The sequence below is a fragment of the Vombatus ursinus genome, unplaced genomic scaffold (assembly GCF_900497805.2).
Source record: "Vombatus ursinus unplaced genomic scaffold, bare-nosed wombat genome assembly UNPS02006779.1, whole genome shotgun sequence".
NCBI lineage: Eukaryota > Metazoa > Chordata > Mammalia > Diprotodontia > Vombatidae > Vombatus > Vombatus ursinus.
In genome coordinates this window covers 8,109,005-8,130,456 of record NW_020946557.1, presented here as the reverse complement: position 1 = coordinate 8,130,456, position 21,452 = coordinate 8,109,005, and the positions used below count along the sequence as shown (strand labels likewise).

Sequence of the window (21,452 nt, the reverse complement as noted above, 5' to 3'; positions counted from 1 at the left end):
CACACACACACACACACACACAATCTCCATCCCCCACTCCCAGCAGACCCCATGGAAGTTTGAGCAAAGAGTGACTCCATCCATTGGAATGCAGATCACACTGCAAAAGCTATTGTTCTCCCCAAAAATAAGAAAGAGAGAGATTCATTCATTAAAGCTGCAGCAGATGGCTGCTCGGCAGACAGGGAGCAGCCAGAAGCAGGGCCACCAGCTGGCAACCACCACACATGCCACATTCAGTCGCAGCTGTACTTTTACTGTTCCTTTCAGACACTCTGCATTCCAGTGAGAGACACTTAGCAGGGGACACCTCAAGCTTGATGGGACACGTTAGGGACAGCCCAGTTGGTAACTGGGACAGAATACTTCCTCACCTCCCTTGCCCTTGAATCCCACCCACACCCATTGCAGCACTGACAGCCTTAGGCCAAGGTCATGCTTCTAGGACAAAGCAACATGGGGATAGGGCCCCCTGGTCAGTTGTTTTGGTTGGAATAAAACAACCTTGATCCATACCTCCAATGAAGATACAACTTCTAGCAAATGGACCACTTTTTCAGAATATCATTATTATTGTTATTATTATTATCATATAATTAAATCTAATACTAAATATTAATAGCAGTAATAGTCACCATTCATATAGTGATTTAAGGTTTTCAAAGTGTTTTAGATATATTATCTCATTTGTAAAAGGGGAGGTGCTTGCCTTTTAGATACAAACAAAAATTCCTCAGTGGCTCCATGGGCTTAAAAAAAAGAAAGGAATTCAGGTCCTGCCTTCAAATATGTTTTTGTTACTTTCTTCTTTCTTAAATTTTGTTTTGTTTTGAGACTGGATTTCCCAATCTCACTCAGGCTGGAAGTATATTGGCTACTCACTGACCTGATCCCAATATAATGATTAGGAAAGAAGCTTAAACCATCTTCAATTTTTTTTTCTGAACCTTGGCTAAAATAGGTCAATAGTAATAAGTAAAATAACGCTCAGCATGGTTTGAGTAGTAATGTATTTAAGTAAATTATATGGTATTATAATATGCAATATTATAATGTATTAATAATAATATACAACATATAATATAATAACAATAGTTAACTCTTTTTTTTTTTTTAGGCAGTTGGGGTTAAATGATTTGCCCAGGGTCACACAGCTAGTAAGTGTGAAGTGTTTGGTCTGGGTCCACATTTGAACTCAGGTCCTCCTGACTTCAGGGCCAATGCTCTATTCACTGCGCCACCTAGCTGCCCCAATAGTTAGCTCTCGAAGGTTCAGCACTTAGGTTTTGTTTAAGTAGTTTGCAGCTTGGTAGCCTTTGGCCTACTGTAGCTCAAAACCCTTGAGCTTAAGCAATCCAGCAACTTGAGCTTCTCCAAGTAACAAGAATTATAGGAATGAGTCACTATAGGTGGCTCTTTCTTAAATATTTCTTCCATAAGACTTCTTCTGCATGGCCAAAGACTAGATGGCCACTTGTTGGATATATTTTAGCAGGGATTCCTTTCAATTATGCTTTGGACTAGATGGCCACTGAGATCCTTTCTAACTTTCACATGCTGCAATTCAGATTCTGTGAACTTTCCACTGACCTCAAGATCCATCAACGCTCTACTAATTTTGCAGTAAGGAAAATGAGTCTGGAAAAGTGTCATCTCTAAATTCCCAGCAAAGTTTTATCCCATGAACAATTAAAAGATCACAGATTTAGAATTGAAAGGGACATTAGAGGCATCCATATATAATAATTTCATGGAAAAACTCAAGTCAAACCACTAACAACTTTTTTCTACTTAAAAACTGGGGGAAAACACCTCTCCTCTTGCCACAATTGAAATTTCATTTCTTTCTCTCAAAAGCAAAAAATAAAAATTAAAAAAATGAAACAGTCCCTGACCTCAAGGAACTTAGTCAACATAAGACTTTTCCTAAGTATTTGAGGACACATTCACAGAGGAGCAGTTCCACTGAGGAAGGGAGGCAATAACAGAATGTGACACTTCCATCAGGTATTCAGTCTTGTTTCCAAAACTTTTGACTTTTTTAGTTCTAACTAAATTCCTTCTAATACTTCCTGGTATTTTCTCCCTTTCTCCAAATCCTATAAAATATCTTCTTCCCACGTTACATTCATGCTACTGAAATAAATGGTAGAATCATAAGATTATTGGCATAGATCTGGAAGAAATCTCCAAGGTCATACAATCCAAACCTTTAGTTTCATAGTTGAAGAAACTGAGGCTGAGGGAGGCTAGAAGACTTCCCCAAAGTCATACAAGTAGTAAGAAATGTTCTTGTCTGGGTGGAAAATATCTAGTTCAAGAGTACTTAAGATGGGGTCTATGAATTTTTTAAAATATATATTTTGATAACTTTATTTCCATGTGATTAGTTTCCTTTATGAGCAGCTAGGTGGGGCAATGAATAGAGTGCTGAGCCTGGAGTCAGAAAGATTCATCTTCTTGAGTTCAAATCTGATCTCAGTCACTTACTAGCTGTGTGATGATGCTAGGCAAGTCACTTAGCACTGTTGCCTCAGTAACCTCATCTTTAAAATGAGGAGAAAGAAATGGCAAACCACTCTAGTATCTTTTCCAAGAAAACCCCAAATGGATACCTGAAGAATCAGGCATGACTGAAAAAACAAATGAATAATAGATAATGGAAAAAACAATTTCAGGCTCCATTAAATACCAAACAATGTTTATCCCTCAAATATCTTCTGGGTTATCTTAGATTTAAGGAGGAAATTATCTTGCATTTTGCATGAAGTCATATTCACTTTAAAATTAAATAATGGAAACCAATTGGCTAAAGACCATGTATACTTGGGGCCTAAGTAATATAAACTGTGCTTGCCTAGGAATTAATCTTAAATATTAAGCATGTTGGTATCCAAAAACTTTTCAAACCCAAATAAACTTTGCTTCTCCCAAAATATCATTTAAATAATAAAAAAGAAGTTGAATTTAGTGATGAGGATTATTTCTGCTGAGCAAAAATTTGGAGTTAGGTCTTCCCACAATTCATAAACCTTGGAATATATTAGTGAGTCAAGATTTTTCTTTTTGCTTGTATTAGATTTAAATTGACATAGGTTCAAACTCTTACCGCTAACTAACTTTGAGAAATTGAGCAAGTCATTTGATCTCATTGACCTCTAGATTCCTTATCTTTAATGGATGGGACTGGATAGGTGTCTTTAACTGTTTCATGAAAAGAACATAGGATCATAGCTCCAGACATGGAAGGAAGTGTAAAGGTCATCCATTCCAAATCTCTCATTTTATAGATTTTATAAGTTTAAATGCTTTACTCACCCATGATCATATGGCAAGTGTAAAGTCAGGATTTGAACTTAAGTCCCAAGACTGCAAATTCAGCAGTGTCCATTGTACTAAGAAGTTACTTTTCACTTCCATGAAGATTTAAGATCTTAAGGAGTGAGGGAGAGAAGGATGGAATGCAGAATTGCTAACTGCGAAGTAACTTAGTGATACTAGGGAAGAGATTTCATTAACAATAAGAATACTACAAAACTTGGTCCAAAAGAGCAATTCAAAGTTCTATTTCTATTTCTCCTGAAGAAAGCAAGAGAGGTAAGAGAGATGACTTTTCCCATCCCAACTCTACTCAACTCCATCCCCAAATCCACCTCTATGGAAAACAAATGAATATGAGAAAGCTTTGAAAATCCTAACTATAGTAATAACTAATTTAATTCCAGTCTGTTTATATATCATCTTCTTTTGATGAGCTCTAAAACCTAAAAATAATTTGTAAGACATAAAAGCCTGGACAATTAAAATAGTTGATCCATTAGAAAAACCACAGTATTGCTTTCTTTTCTCTCTACGCTCTCTCCTTCTATTTCCATAACTTCAAACTCTATTTGATAACGGGAAGATTGTTGGGAAGATAGTTCGCAAGAAGAAATAATGAAACACACTGGAAAAGTTATTTAGTTGCTTTATCCCAGCCTCCCCACAGCATACTAGGATAGGAAACATAACTTCTCAGAACAATGTCAAGGGCCAACCAAAATGGAGCTTGAATTCTCTGCAAACCTGATAGTTCGTGGCACTTCCTGTGGCAGGGAGGTAACCAACTGGCTGGTTGGAATGAAGAGGGGTGGGAAAAAACAGGAAAAGATTGTTCACTGTTTTTTTTTCTTTAAAGTTAAAGCCCAAAAAAGGACAAAGCAATATGGTATAGTAGTGAATAGTTTTAGTTTTGGGATCAGCAAGGCCTGGTTTCAAATCCTACCTCAAAACTTACTAGCTGTCTAACCATAGGTAAGTTACAGTCTCTGTGAGCCTTAATTTCCTCATCCATAAAATGATACCTGTTGTGAGCCTCAAATGAGATGTTTGTAAAGAGTTTTGCAAACTTTAAAGCCATAAATGAAGGTCTTCCAACAAAGATTAATGAAGATCCTGCTTGTATCAATGAAGCACTAAATTAAGCTGAGCAGATGACAGAATGTCAATAGAAGACTCAAAAAGCTAAAGAAGTACATATTCTAGCCTGGTAGGGGTGGCTGGAACACTGGGCTTAGAATCAGGAAAATCTTATTTCAAATACAGACTTAGACGCTTACTAGCTGTGTTACCCTGGTCAAGTCATTTAACCCCATTTGCCTTAGTTCCTTGTCTGTAAAATGAGATAGAGAAGGAAACCATTCTAGTATCTTTGCCAAGAAAACTCCAAATGGGGTCACAAAAAGCTAGACACAACTGACAGGACTCAACAACAACAAAATTCTACCAACAGATAATGGAGACCAGACTGCAGGAGATACTGAGTTCTGTGGTCAAATCTATAACCCAGTTGGAGAACTCTAGTGATGGTTGGTGCTTCAGATAACTGATCAAAAATCTAATTTTGGAGTCAGTGTTGGGTGAGAGTAGACAGGCTTCTCTTCAGAACTCAGTTCATTTGGAGGCACTTAGAACATGGTTTTGACTGTATTGTTTCAGTCCTATAACTTTCCCATTGGTGTGAGACCACATTGACATTTCTGTTAGCTCTGCCATGGAAGCAGCAGGGGATTATTAGATCAACAGAGCAGAAAGTGTCCTTCCAAAGGTTTCAAATGCTTTTGCAAGAACAAGTAACTTTTCTCCAACATATAGAATGGCAAGGTAGAAGGGTAGGGAAACAATCAGGCTTTAAAAAAAAATTATCATTCTTTCCATGGTATATGCACCCTGACAATTATTGTCTTTCTTTCTATGGTGTGTGTGTATATCATGGCAAGTATTGCTATTCTTTCATATGTGTGTAAATTTTTGTGTCTGTGTATACATAGGTAGATTATCATTCTTGTTATTATTTTCACGGTACCATGACAATTACTGTTATTGTTTCAATTGTGCACACACACATACACAATTATTAGTCTTATTATTCTTTCCATGGCATACTACCATGATAGCTATTCCATTGTATATGTATAGACACATGTATTTATCTATCTATATATACACACACATATATACACATATATGTGCCATGACAAGCATTGTCATTCTTTTATATGGATATAGATATTTAGACCACGACAATTATTTTTATTGTTATTCTTTATGGTACATGTACCATGGCAATTATTTTCACTTTCCATTATATAAGTATACATACACATATACAAACATACATATATATGTGCCATAATTATCATCCTTTCATATAGACATAAATATATATGTATATGTATATGTATGTATGTATATACATATCATGATGGTTATTGTTATTGTTGTTATTCTTTCCATAGTACATGTAACATGACAATTTCCATAGTACATGTAACATGACAATACATACACACACCATGACAATTATTATTTTTTCCATGGTATATGTACTATTCTTTCCATGGATCATATATAGTAGCTAAATACTTTAAGGTTTATAAAGTAATTTATATAGATGATCTCAATGGATCCTTGCAACAATCCTGGGAGGTTGATTCTATTATTAGTCTCATTTTATCAGCTGAGAGAGGTCAGGTGGCTTGCCCAGAGTCACACAACTAGTAATGGTCTGAGGCAGGATCAGAATCCCGATCTTCCTTACTCTACTGTGCCACATAACTCCTTCAATAAGAATAGTAAAAGAAGCACAATCAAGAAACATTCTCACCCTGCCACTGAATCACTGCTGATATTGCACTCTGCCCCAATGTCATGGCACTGATTTTGCTTTTATGAAGAGGAAACCCAAAGGTGCTAAGGAATATACTGTGTTTTTATACAGCTGCAGTCACTATAACAGCTGGTGTTCAGATTTGAGGGAACAAATCATTCTAATGACCAAGAGGGTCAAGATTCTTTCTATGTACCCATATCCTTGCTTCCTTGGTAATGACACAAATGGGCTAGAGTATTCTCTTAGGCCAGCAATGGCTCTCTTACAAAACAAAATGAGGTAGCTCGATTAGCAATTTGAAAGCAGTCACTCATTCCCCGCCTTTCCCCAATGGAATCATTATGTTGTCCCTTCTCCCTGGAGACAAGTTTTTCATAGAAAACATATTAAATAACTAACAGCAAGAACAGTAGTGGTCTTTCTGTTTCTAAACAATGATCAGATAACCATGCAGAGATGTATGGTGACATAAAGAAATGCCTGATTGTTGCAGGGGTCTAGACAAGTGAACCCAGGGTGTCTACAGAATGTGAGGCATCTGCTAGCTATGTGACCTGGGCTCTTCTCTGAATTTTGTTATTAACTATTAAAAAAAGGGTCAGACTGGATAACGTCTAAGGTCCCAAGAAGTTCTAAAATTCTGTGATTTTATACGTCATTTAGTTAAACTTCTTCTGTTTTGCATATATTTCTTCTGTATAGACTTATACACACACATCTTATTTCCCCTAACAAAAGAAAAGCTCCTTGAGAACAATAATTATTTAATTATTTTTGCCTTTAGATCCCTAACACCTAGCACAGTGTCTGGTATACAGCAAACATTAAATAAATGTATGATGCCTACTTCCTGGGCACATTAGAGTATATGCTGAAAGTGCTAAAGATATATTCCTGACCTAGTTCAGCAACTGAAGGATGATCTAGGAGCTTCCAGGACCAGAATTCCTCACCAATGGCCTCCTAGGGCTAGACAGGTGGCACTGGATGCAGGGAGCTCTTCACATTGCACAGATCATTCTGATTGGAAAGCAATAATCAAGTGCTGCCCAGTCCCAAAATGAGACTGCTACATAATGAACAATCTCCAAGGAATGAGAATCCAAGATATCCTTTGGTAAGCTCTCAATAATTGATGTACCTAATCAAGAAATTAACTCCTTATGGGGCTAATTAGAGTGTTCTCATCTAGCACTGACTCCAAAATCACATTTCTGATCAGGTGTCTGAAGCACTATCCATGACTAGAGTGCTCCAACCGCATTACAGATTTGATGGCAGAACTCAATATCTCCTACAGTCAAGTCTCCATTATCTATAGTATAGCCACACAGATGAAATGGATTTTTTTTGCAATGTTGAAGTGATAGTCTTAGTCATAGGTTGAGCCTGTTTTTTTCTCTTACATTTCTCTCAATGGAGCTGAAAACTAGTGTTGATTGCTAAGTATAATTGAAGACTATTGCTCTGATCATTTAATCCAACTCAACAAACATTGATCTGTTATTTTTAATGTATTGAGGGCTTTCTTTTTTAGGTTTGGTAGGAGGAATAGTTGAAAGGACAGATTAATTTTTTAAATAAATACATAAAGGTGTTAAGCACCTTGTGTTGTAAGGTACTGTGCCAACAAATGGGAGATATAAAAAAAATTTCTGGTGGGAAGGAGGATGGAGCAGGAGATTCAACATAAACATAGATACATGAGTATAAGGTAATTCTAGAAGGGAAGGCACACTAAAAACTATGAATGGCACCTGAGCTGAGCCCTGAAGGAAACAGAGAGTCTAAGAGGCAAAAGTGAGAAAGGAGTGCATTCCAGGCAGGGTCTGGGGGAATGGTGGACATAGACTATGCAAAGGCACAGATATGGTAAACAGCTAGCAAGCCAGTTTGGTTGGAACAGGGTTAGGGTTGTGAAAATAAAACTGGAAAAGTAGGTGGCAGCCAAATTGTGGTGGGCTCCAAATGCCAGGCTAGGGAGTTAGAGGCAATAGGAGCCAGTGAAGATTTTAGAGCAACATGATTAGACTTCTGCCTTAGGAATATTAATTTGTCAGTAGTGTCATAAGTAGTTCAGAAAGGGAGAGAGATTAATATCAAGGGAGACTAATTAAGAAGCTATTGCAACAGTTAATGTAAGAAGTAATGAGGATTTAATTTAGGGTAAAAACTGTGTGAGTAGAGAAGAGATGGACATGACAAATTTGTGGAAGCAGAATTGATAAGATGTGTCAATTGATTGGATGTGAGAGATGAAGGAGAAAGAGGAGTCAGGATTTATGAATCTGGAAGTATAGAGATGCTTTCAGCAGAAATAAGGAAGATTGGAGAACTGTGTTAGGGTTGGGGGAAAATGAATTCTAATTGTGTTGTTTTGTTTTTTAACATAATGAGTTTGAAAAACTAATGGAACACCCAGGTGGAAATCTCTAGGAACAAATTTGTGATCCAGAGCTAAAGTTCAAAATATGGATTCAGGATGGCTAAATAGATCTGCAAGTCATCCGGGGGATACCAACCAGAGAGATTGTAGGAGTGATGAGCACAGTACCTTGGAGAACACCCATGCTTAATGAGATTTTTTTCCGATTTTTGAACATTTTTATTTAAAGTTTTGAGTTCCATATTCTGTCTCCCTAAATGTGCAATTATATAAAACATTTCTATATTAATCATTTTGTACAAGAAGACTCAAATAAAAGAAAAAATGAAAGAACAAAAGTGAGAAATAGCATGCTTCAGTCTGTATTCAATCAATATCAGTTCTTTCTCTGGAGATGGATAGTATGCTTCATCATTAGTCCTTTGGGATTGTCTTGGATCATTGTATTGCTGAGAATAGCTAAGTCATTCACAATTCTTCATCGAACAATATTGCTGTTACTGGGTACAACATTCTTCTCATTCTGTTCGCTTCATTATGCATCAGTTCAGGTTTTTCTGAGAGCATCCTGCTCATCATTTCTTACAGCTTAATAATATTCCATTGCAATTATATATCACAGCTTGTTTAGCCATTCTCCGATTGATGGACATCCCTTTGATTTCTAATTCTTAGCCACCACAAAAAAAAGCTGCTATAAATATTTTTGTAAAAATAGGTTCTTTTCCCTTTTTTATATCTTTGGGATGTAGAACTAGCAGTGGTATTGTTGGATCAAAGGGTTTGCAGTTTTATAGCCCTTTGGGCATAGTTCCAAATTGCTCTCCAGAAAGGTTGGATCAGTTTACAATTTCACCAACAGTACATTAGTACCCCAATTTTCCCACATCCCCTCCAACATCCAATATTTTCCTTTTTTGTCATATTAGCCACTCTGATAAGCATAAGGTAACACCTCAGAGTTGTTTTAATTTGCATTTCTCTGATCAATAGCGATTTAGAGCATTTTTATATGACTATAGACACCTTTGATTTCTTTATCTGAAAACTGTTCATATCTTTTGGCCATTTATCAATTGGGAAATGATTTGTACTTTTATAAATTTGACTCATTTCTCTATATATTTGACAAATGACCCTTCATCAGAGATACCTGCTGCAAAATTTTCCCCAGTTTTATGCTTTCCTTATAATTTTGGTTGCATTGATTTTGTTTGTGCAAAAACTTTTTAATTTTATATAATCAAAATTATTTACTTTACACTTTGTAATGCTCTCTATATCTTCTTTGGTCCTACATTCTTCCCTTATCCATAAATCTGACAGATAAATTACTCCATGTTCTCTTAATTTGCTTATGGTATCACCTGTTATATGTAAATCATGTATCTATTTTGACCTTATCTTGGTATATTGTGTGAGATGTTGGTCTATACTTAGTTTCTGCATTACAGTTTTCCAGTTTTCCCACAGTTTTTGTCAAATAATGAGTTTTTGTTCCAAAAGCTTGGACCTTTGGGTTTATCATATACTAGATTACTATGGTCTTAGTGAGGAGAAAAGTAAGACTCCTACAAAGGAGACTGGGAAGGAGCAATCAGAGGAGTAGAAGAGAAACAAGAAAGAAAGGTATCAGAGAAGCCGAGGAGAAGAGAGTATCAAGACAGTGTCAAAAACTGAAGAGAGATCAAACACAATGAAGACTGAGAAACGGCCATAGGATTTAGTAATTAAGAGATGGTTAGTAAGCTCAGAGACAGCAGTTTTAATTGTGTGATGGTATTGGATTCTTTCTAAGAGTTTGGCTTCTTGCCAAATAGCAGCTCTCAGGTTTTGTTCTCTAAATTGAATGATTCTAAGTCTTATTTTCAATCTTACCTAGAGAAATACTTTTTGTAACTCACTGAAAACTGTGATTCCAGGGGCCTATGACCAGGGACCTAGATCTTAGGTCACTTTCTCTTCTGTTTCATGTTGTATGTGCTGAGACAAATATAAGCAATATAGATACAGACTTGTAAAGGACATTATAGATCACCTAAGTCAACTTCCTTATTTTTCAGATGAGGAAATTAAGGCTCAGATATGTTTAGTGACTTTCCCAAAGTCACACAGTAAATGTCAGATGCCAGCTCAGAAGGAAGGAGCTGTTGTCCAATGAACTAAGGACTTTCAGTTTCTCTTTAAATCCTTGATTGGAATTATCTAGTTATCAATGGACTATTTTTTTCTGCAATTACTAAGGAAAAATGATGAAATGTGTGCCTATTATAATATATCCCATAATCCTTTGGGATGACAGATTTTTTGGGTTATCTTTGAAAAAAAGAGAAAGTGATACAAGCAAAATACTTTCACTGTCAGAAGAATCTAAAAGATCTAATATATGGAAGCAAGAACCAGTTGGCTCTTGGGGTCAGGGAAGGAGAGAAAAGGAAAACATTCTATTCTTGAGGCATCACTCAGCTCACACACTTCTAAGCATGTATAAACTCCTCTGGAGCATCCTTCCTACTTCACCTTCTCCTCCTATCCCTTTTTCTCACAAATAAATAAATCAGGAGCAGAGAAGAGAGTGTGATCAGGGTGGGGAGAGAGTGATTAGTGTAGAATGGAGGGGGATACTCATCCATCCTACTTTTCTGTTTTAAAGCAAAGGTATGGAAAACTCTGGTCACTGGGAAAGAGGAGTCTTAGGAAGTAGCAGACCATGTTAGCATCTGTGTAACAACTGAGGCTGTGAATGGAGCTAAAGATATTCTGCGGTCCTCAAAAAATATTCAGGCTTTTTTCCCCACAGAAGTGGTTCCCCTTCTCCTCTCCTAGAACCTTGACCTATCCTTGGCTCCCACCCAAATGCCCACTCCCAAAACTCTAATCATTTCAAAGATTTACTTTCCAGGAACTATCACAAATACATATCAACCCATCTTAATGTTTTTCTCCCCCAAAAAAATACAAAATGACTTTCCATACAAAAGAGTCTCATATTAATTCATTACTTTCCAGAAGGGAAGCCTTTCCTATTATAGCCCTACTGTGAAAGACACACAGCTTTAATAAACATGACATCAACTGCAAAGGGCAGCAGAGATTCTTCTCAATTACTGCAATACCAAAAACATGTCTTCACTCATTTTCAAGTTTGAAGGCCCAAGGGATGGGGAGGAGAAATAGGGATATTTATTTTTAGAAAGTGACAATTTTGAACATTTGCCATTTACTCCAACAAAGGTAGTAAAATTTTATTTGTTCAAACAGGGTGGCAAAGAATAGTTACTGTCTATAAGGTCTTATTTGGACATAGAGCCACTTTTATCCGTACCTCCTTACTAAAAATGGTACAGACCAGGGAGAAGCAGACTTTCTCCTGGAGCTAGAATCTGAACAAAATCTAATCTCATCAACTCATGTCTTCAGGGTATGGCTGTGCTGCACCTCAGTATCCAGGACTGGACCACTCCAGTGAGAAATCTGGCACTTGCCAGATGGTAAATTCTAGGGGAATGGGGTGGGGGGGGCTGTACAGCAGTAGTCTCCTGCCCCTGGAAATTCTGCCAAGTGACCTGGTGACATGAGAATTTTTTAATCTTGCCCTTTACTCAAGCAAATCTTCCAAGTACAGACATAGTTACCTTTTATGCAAGAATTTATACCTTAAGGATTACTGCAACCACTTGGGAAGGTTCAGAAGGCATAATTACAAGCAAAAGGTGAGAAGGGCTGTGCCTGAATGAGAATCTCAACTCAAAAGTTCAAAATTAATTATTTGTTAAAACTGAGAAGCTATAAAGCCTAGTTAGCTTACCTGAATCCTTTACTCTGCCATGATCATTAATCCTCATATTATAGAGTCAACACATTTTCCAGAGTTTGAAATAAAGCAGATCATGTTATATTTAATCAATAAATAATATTTACTGAGTGCCTATATACATGCAAAATGATAGACATATTTATGTATATATACACATTATATGTGTTATATATATATACATAGTATATGGAAAGATAATTATATACAGATAATATAACTAGATATAGCTGATATATACTCATTCATTTATATATGTATAAAATGTATGTATGCATATATGTATGTATGTATGTGTCCATGTGTTTGTGTGTTTACGTGTGTGTGTGTATATATACATATATATATATATTTATATTTGTAATTAATCAGTTAGCCAAAAAGCAATTAAGTATTTACTATGTGCCAGTAGTTCTGGCCCTCAAGGAGCTGACATTCATGACCACTATAATCATTTTGTCTATTACTTTTCTGTGTATTTTTACACAGTCAACTATTCCAAGATATCCATTCTAGGTTTTTTCCCTCCAGGCACTTTCTGCCACTGTCTTGGATTCTCATTTTCCATTGTGGCTCTCTCTCAGGACAATGCAAATTATTGCAGGTGTCAGAGAAGATACTGTCTTATGATAGGGCATCTCTCCTCCCACCCCCATCTCTACCTTCTCTTGTTGACCTTTTTCTCTTCTTCTACATTTACCTAGAAATCTCTCTGGGTCCATGCTCTCCCACTCCTCCAGGTGCCAGTTACTCTCCCACGGGGGTTCCAACTCCCTCCCTCCATTCCTGGATAAGCAGATTTCTAAGTTACCAAAACCCTCAGGCCTCATCCAGGTTGTATATGTGAATATTGCCTGTCATATCCTTGGGTCTGCTAGTGAAGCTTCATTACAGGAGGTAAGCACGGGAGGTGTGGGAGGGGTGCTGATTAAGTTCAGGGTCAGGGAGGGTCAGTTTCTGGGTTTTGAGTATTTTTTAACCCTCTTTTGAATTCTTGGTGTTATAAACCATGGAAACAGCTGAAGTTTCTTTATCTTTGGTGTATAATTTCTGGTTTTGAGAGGTTTGAGAGGTCATGGGGGTAAGAGAAAACATACAGTCCACCATCTTGTTGCTCATGTGACCCAGATATTCTCAGTTCAAACATAATCTTAGCATGAACCATCTATATCTCCCTCTTGTTTTCTGTCTGACTCAGTAGCCAATGACTTTTTTTCAAAGGACAGGAAATTATTCCCCTACTTCAAGGCTCTGGTCAGGTGTTACCTTTGTGAGAAGACCATTCCCCATCCTGAAGTTGAAAGTGATCTTTCCACCTTCAAATGTCTTGGAAAAATGGTGTCAAACTCAAATAGAAATGGAGGCCATAAACCATAGATATGGATTTCCATTGGCCACATAATGACTTAAAAAAACTCCACATGTTAACACTACCTATGTTTTATTGTAATTATATTTATTTTGTTAAATATTTCCTAATTATATTTTAATCTGGTTCTGGCTATACTGGGAGTTTTGTGGCTACAGCATATGACTGTTTTAGACTAAAGTATCTATTTTATCATGTTCTACTATAAGGATAATGTGGTATAATAGAAAAGGCTCTGTATCTGGAGTCAGGTGACCTTGGTTCAAAGCCTAGCCACTTGCTACTTTTTTTGAATTTTTAAAAGTTTTTCTTTTACTCATTCAACAGAAAAAAATTAGACATATATGCTGCCCATTTTAAACATTTGAGGTATAATTCATCATACTTTCCATCCTATTAGTTCCTACATTAAAGCTCAGCATTATTGGTATAAAAACTTAAAATGGCATTAGGATTCTTGAGTAAGGAATAAGGGGAAAAATTGTAAATGTCTGCAATAAACTAAGAATACCTGAAAGCTGAACCAGGCTTAAAACACATTTTCAAAAACTCTGCATGTTGATAGCATCACATCATCATCATTATTAAGCTATATAAACAATAAAGCAGTTATGGCTGAGAGAAAGTAATATTTTCTGCAGAATATGATATAATAAATGCATTCAAAAAGCTATGGTTAACAGAACTTGAAAGGGATTCTTTTGTTTTTGTTAAAGACATCAAAATAATTTTCCACAGCATCTGAAAACTTTAAATTTAATTTTTTCCCATTTACGAGAAAATCAGACTGACAATCCTGGCTTTTTAGAAGTATAATCACAGACAAAATAAACGGCATAACATTTACACAAAGTAATCTAATTTACCTTTTGATTTCAGTACTTTTAAGAGAAAGTATCTTAATAGAATGTTTTACATGACAAAACAATGCATGATTTTTTATGTTTGCCATAAAACAGGGGAGTATATGAAGGCTCATATTTATAGATATATAAAATTACTGTGAATATAAGAAAAGGAACATAATTTTGGCCAAAACTAAAAAAAATCTTTGGGAAGTATTAGGCCTGTTTTTTCTATGTTTTTAAGGATGCTTGTCTCATAGTTTATTAGGGCAGTCTGATTAATAGCTGACTTAAAAAATACAACTTTATTAGTGAGTTCTAGAGCATTGTACTTAGAAAAACACAAATTAATACAGATCCACCTGGGCCAAAAAAAAAAAAAAACACTACAAAGTAATTAAAGGTGCAACAATTTAATTTCTCCTGCATGAGAAGAAGTTACATTGGAGCTGAAAGCTTTAGTCAGTCCTGATGCCCAGCACCAACATTTTTTAGTTTGTTTTTCATAGTTAAGTTTGTGAACAGTTCTGGTTTATCTTCATTCTTATTGTTTGTTTTGATTCTGCCGTTTCTGAAAAATTAAGCCTGAAGATTGGAGACAATCACACCTGAATGACTATACTACATCACCAGCATGTCACACTTTGCTTGCTCATGGACCCCAGTTTTGATCACCCATGCAGTCTTATCGTTGTGCACTACTTCTTCTTCTTGGCACTTTTCATAATGAGAAACATCATCAAAGATGGAGGTTGTGTGCTTTTAAGAGGAAGTAATTGTAAGCATTTGTTTAGCTTTTTCTAAGGGTACCTCCTAGGTGTCACGATAGCTCGTAACTTGTTTGTTGCTATTATTCTCCAGCCTGAAGTTTCAAATTGGTTGTTGGGCGTATCCTTGACCAAGATCCACTTCACACCACAATTTCTCTTCCATTTGTCCTGAGACCAGACACTAGCACTAGTGCCATATTCCACAGGTGACTTCATCTCTGCTGCTCCACAAAAATGTCCACTACCACCGACACTGAAGAGCAAATAGACAGGACCCTTACTGCTCATAGAGTGGAAAGCACTGTCCAAATGTTTGTTTCCAAGTTCTGTGCTACATGGAGTATTTAATGGAAGGATGAATATCTTCCTCAGAATATTATCATGAACACATCCATTTTTAAGGTTCCAATCAAATTCTATAGGGTTGTAACTATGGGCAGCTTTCAGTTTTTCAAGGACAGGGTATGATTCTCCACTTGGAACAGAATTAGTTTGGTCATTTCCAATAGAGTTGCTATTGCTACCGGTTCCTCCACTTTGTCCAAAAGCTTCATTTTGGTTTCCAGGGGGTCCCCAGTGGTTTTGGGGGGTGGTTGCTGAGGGTTCTGATATTGTGTCTAGGCCAAAGGAGAAGGCCGAGTTGGAATAGGCTGAATAATCTGTTGCTGTGGCTATGGGAGAGACTGAGGTGATGGAATCTACTGGGGAGTAGGAGCCTTGCTCTCAGGCCCCTTATTATCCCAAGTACCAGTGTCCATATTATGTTTTATAGGTGGTAGAGGTAAAGCACTTCCAATTTTAAGTCCACTCTTTGTTATTATTTTAGGTTATGGTTTTGCAGGTTTGCTGGCAATGGCAGCCCAAGATGTTAGTTTTGAAACTGGTAAGTTTACACTTGATCCACCATTACATAAAGAGCACTGGTCATTACAGCACTGTTAACAGATCCTATCATCTTAAATGCAGATGTCGTCACATCTCCATCAATCTCAAGTTCAACCATTCCCTGCTCAATGCTGTTCATTCCAGGTGCTTTATTTAAAGTGTGATTATGAAATTCTCTCTGTCCATCAACAATGGTACCACCCAAAGAACAGGGTGGTAGCTATAACTGTTTCCATAAGCTGACCTTTGAGTTTGTTGTCCTTGGGATCCACTTGCTCCCCATGTTGAAAATGCAGGGTTTTGCAGGAAAAAAATTAAACCTGTGTTGATAGATATTGTTTCCCAGACCCCCGGGTTGTCCAAAACCAGCATCATGCATGGAATGATGGCCTCCATTACTAAGCTGTCCATAGCTGTCCATAGGTGAAATAATGGAGTAAGTGCATCACCACCAGTAGATCATGGTACTTCAATGAGTCATGAAATTCAATAGATGGTGGATAGTAACTGGAAAGGTAGGGATCCATCATTGAGGGATAGCTATTATTCTAATTTGACTGTCCAGAAAGGTAGGGTTCAAAGTCACTGTTATGCACTGTATCCTTCTGATGCAATGAACCATTTTGTACTGAGAGTCTGTGTTGGTCAACATAATTCATGAACCCTGACCCAGGGGTGGGAAGAGGTAAGGAGGGAGGGAGAAGAGAGAGGGGAAGGGCTTGCCTAGTCTGGGAGGCAAGAGACAGTGGGGGCTGGGTCCACACAGTGCAGCTAAGGGCGGCATGGCACTGAGGGACTGCACCACTGGGACTCTGGGGAGTGGCTCACTTGCTACTCTTTTTTTTGACACTGGACAAGTCTTTCAACATCTCTGGCACTCAGTTTCTTCATCTGTAAAATGAGATTGGACTAAATGGCCCTGAGGGTTCTCTCCAGTTCTATATTTAGGATACTGTGATCCTATGTGACTCATTTGTAAACGAAAGATGACTCGTTGTGATCCTCTCTACATGTGTGTCTGTATACATATACATGCACAGACACACATGCCCTTGTGTATACACATGGATATATAGTATATCATATATATGTGCACATATGTGGAGCAGCACATGGAGTGGCATATGTGATACATTATATCTCTATATGTGTTTATACACATGTGTATATGTGCACCTACATATATATATATACATACACATTCATGTACATATTTATATCCCTATAAAATACAAGTAGGAGTTCACATTCTCTATATTTGTACCCTTCTATATGTATGATGTAGCCACACATATCCCCTACGTGTGCCACTCCATGTGTGTATGACATATACACACCATTCATGTCATATTTATTCCTCTGCATAACCCTATACACATGTGTATTAGCCATACATGTTCCTTACATATTTGTCTTTCCAAACATGTTCCTTAGGCATGTGCCCTTTTGCCACTGATGGTATTTAAGTTTGTGGGACAGTGTACCCCATAGTTATGGAGGGACTGTTTTATTAGTATTTTTAACTACTTTTCCCTTTTTTGCCATTAGATTAAGTGTTTTTTTGTATGTCCTCTGACTACTAAAAGTAAATACAATGGTTGGGGATTTATGAGCTGGGGTTTGGGGAAGATATGGATCCACAAAGTGGCTTGAATCTGGGGAAGGCTTGTCTAGGGGACCTATGTCAAAGTTGGGAGGGGGATAGATGCTACCTATACAAGCTGGGGTCTTTTCTCTTTTAGCCTCCTTTTGAGCAGAGACAGTATTTTTCGTCTTCATAGTCCCAGCATCAACTAAGTGCAAAAGCACATAAGAAATGAATAAAAATGTTTGTTGAGTTACACTGATCCATAGATAAAGGTGAGCAAGGTAGAAGAGAGAAGAACTGTGTAGTATTATGTGCCTTAATTGTTTTTTTTTTCCTCAGGTGTTTGTATCTCATCTCCCTAAATGCAATATAAGTTCCCTAAAGGCAGGTTTCAAACAATTCTCAATATATAGAAGTGCCTGATGCTTTGCAGGGGTTCAATGAATCTTTGTTGACTAAAGCTGAATGGAAATGAAGGAGGCAGAGGGAAGTGAGAGGAGGTATGCATGAACAAACATGTAGTTGAATGGTTGAATGGGAAAGATAACCTTAACTAGCCCTTTCAAAACCTCAAATCCCCCTGTTCCAAGTTTATGACAAAAATTACCTGACCCAGCCCCTAGGAACTACCATCTATGGAGTTTTTATCATTTTATTACCCTTTTCCAAGAATGACAGATGTTCCCAGATGTCAGAGGAAAAGAAATCATAGAAAGTACCTATGTTTACTTCCTGAAAAGGCTCCAACAAACAAAATGAACAAACACTTGAACAATATATATTTGTAAATATCCCTGGCACATAGTTGGTGCTAAGTAAATATGTGTTTAATGGAAATATTTGGTTGTCCAAATATTTCTCAAATATTCTTCATGAGTACATGAATAATTCACTCCTTGCTATGCTTCTGTTTCTCATGACTAACTTGTATCATCCTTAGGTATTTGTTGAGAGCTCTGTTGGGTACGTTATTAGCCAAAGGATGCGTTATGTCCAAAAGCAAATAGGATACTTTTGCCAAGAAAGGGATTCAAGTTACCTCCCTGAAGCTGAGGAACTAGGATCTTGTAGCCTCCTAATTCTAAGTCAAGTTAAATAAGATCTGAGATTTAAAACTTTGGTTTGGTCTTTGGGATTTGAAATTGTGGAGGGGCTAACTTCTATTCTATGCAGGTTCTTGCCTTAATCACAGAAGCAGAAAACAATGAAAATACTATGGAATTTACCTTGAAGGAAGACAATGTGCTGCAGTTAATTTGATTCAATACATTTTAAAATAGCAAATTTTCCCAATATTACACACACACATACACACACACACACACACACACACTACCTGAGGCATCAAAGTCTAAAAAGAATTGATTCTAAGGATTTTTCTCTTAAGGTACTAAAACCTTCATTTTATTTCAGGAACACTTTTGTTTTTCAGTGTGGAATTTACACATCAGAAGGATATTTCTGCCCTGTTTTTTAATTAATTTAAACATCATAGCAAACAAGTCAAAACTTTAATTTTAAAACATCAAAAGAAGCCAACCTGTATACAATGATGAAATTTTAGAATCACTCAAAGCAAGTCAACAAATACCATATACAATAATTATCACGAACTTTGCCTCAGAGGAACTCCATGGTAGTGCCCTTCTGGGACATAATAGCAGTCCCAAGACATGGTGGATACCAATCTCCCACATTGTACAATGGGAACCAGTGCCCTCATCTACCCCCCCCAAAAAAAACCTCCCAGTACTACTGAATCATTCTTCTGAGAGAGACAGTCTCTCTCCAACCCAACCCTCCACCTACCCACCCCCACAAAAAAAAAAAACTAGCATATGAGAGTTTTTTCAGGGAATGGGCTGTATCTGCTCCCATCACAACTCTCTCATTGGCAGACATGTCCTCTGAAACAGTGCCACCCATTCTGTTTTCCGTGCCACCACTGCTGCTGCCTTAGCCCACTCCCAACTACTCTTTAAGGTGCTGCATCCCCAGCCTCTCACCATGCCCCTCTGCCCTTCATAGTTATGGCTCTACTATCAGGTATTTAATAGGAAAAAAAAAGGTTAATTACAAATCAGCCCTCAGTTATGAGGGGGAAACGTGATGTAGGGGAAAGCCTACTGACTTGTCTTGAGGTCAGTATACCTCAGTTCCTACCCCAGCTCCGACACTTACTAGCTATGTCACCCGAAGAAAGCCGGTGTACTTCTGTGAGTCTCAGTGTCCTCATGGGAAGGGTGATATTTATATTACCAACTCAGGACAACAGAATCATGGATCGAGAGCTAGGAGGGACTTAAGAGGACATCTAGTCCAACTCCCTTATTTTATAGATGAGCAAACAGGCCCAGGATTAAATTACTAGCTGAGATCACATAGAGGTAACTAAGAGTCTCTGACTCCAGGGCTTACACTTTTTTCTACTGCACTGGCTGCCTCCTTTCATTGTGAATAATGTACTATGTAGAACTTAAAGAGCTTTTGTAAATTTAGATTACCTTTTTACTTTTTTAAAGAAGTACATGAATGAATGTTAAGGCATAAAGTGAAAGGCATCTAAAGGTAAAAAGTAAAGCCAGCTTTAGTGGCCAAAAAGCAGATTAGACACAGGGATAACATTTCTAAAGCTTTCCTTATGATTGAAACTATACTTTATTAGTCCTAAGGCTTTCTTCAAAGGCATGGATGGGGAAAAATTACATATTTATCTTCACTAACCTCTAACTGAAATCTCATTTCTTTCAATTATGAATATAGAGTACAAAACATTATTTTGAGAATGAATCCATAAGTTTCGACAGCCAGACAAAGAGGTCCATGACACAGAGAAAGACTGGAATTTAAGAATACGTTGAAAGACCAAGCAAAATTTTGCAACAACTATCCACCTGGTCCTTCTGGTATTAAGAGCCCCTCTATTAAAGCATTCTAACCCTAACCATCTAAGGTAATCTGCACTCCCTGACTGATATGGGATCAGAAGCAATGAATACAGAAAAACTCTGCTAATTATATTTTTCTACCTTTTTTTATTATTATGGTGCCTACCCATTTTAAGAAGATAATCAAAACGTATTCCTTGCAAAATCCTCCGGATGCATGAGGGTGCAGGCATTGCACACACACACACACACACACACACACACACACACACACACACAGCACCACCACCACCAACAACAACAGCAGAGGTTCTTCAAGGACTTCAGAAATATCGATCATCAGAATGCCAAGGTAGCATATCAGAGGCTGGCCACACACAAACTGTGGGCCAGGGAGATCAGAACTGATCACACTGGCCTCTTTCCTTATCTGTCCCCTCCATCCCCCTCTCCTAGATTGGAGGTGCAGGGCTGTGGGCAACAAGGGAATCTGTTTAAGGTTCCCCATACACTTCCAACTCTATAAGGAAAACAATGGCTAAGGATCTATTGCTCTTTCTCGTATAGCACTTTAAGGTCTACAAAACACTTTACATTACAGGCCCCTATTTGGTCCACACCACAAAACTGTGAGATAGGTAGCTAAAACTATTATTATTCCCATTTTACAGGTAAGGAAACTGAGGCTAAGTAAAATAATGTACTCAAGGTCACTCAATTTGGGTATCTCTTCTGGGACCAAGTCTACTTTTCCTT

At 37.4% G+C, this 21,452-nt stretch overlaps 1 protein-coding gene and 1 pseudogene across 1 annotated transcript in view; both read right to left on the bottom strand.

Annotated features, from left to right (window-relative positions):
• SLC35F1 (solute carrier family 35 member F1) overlaps window positions 1–21,452 on the bottom strand; it is a 534,036-nt gene that overhangs the window by 471,334 nt on the left and 41,250 nt on the right. The gene's annotated exons all lie outside the window — the stretch shown is intronic.
• LOC114033113 lies at window positions 152–16,879 on the bottom strand (annotated as a pseudogene).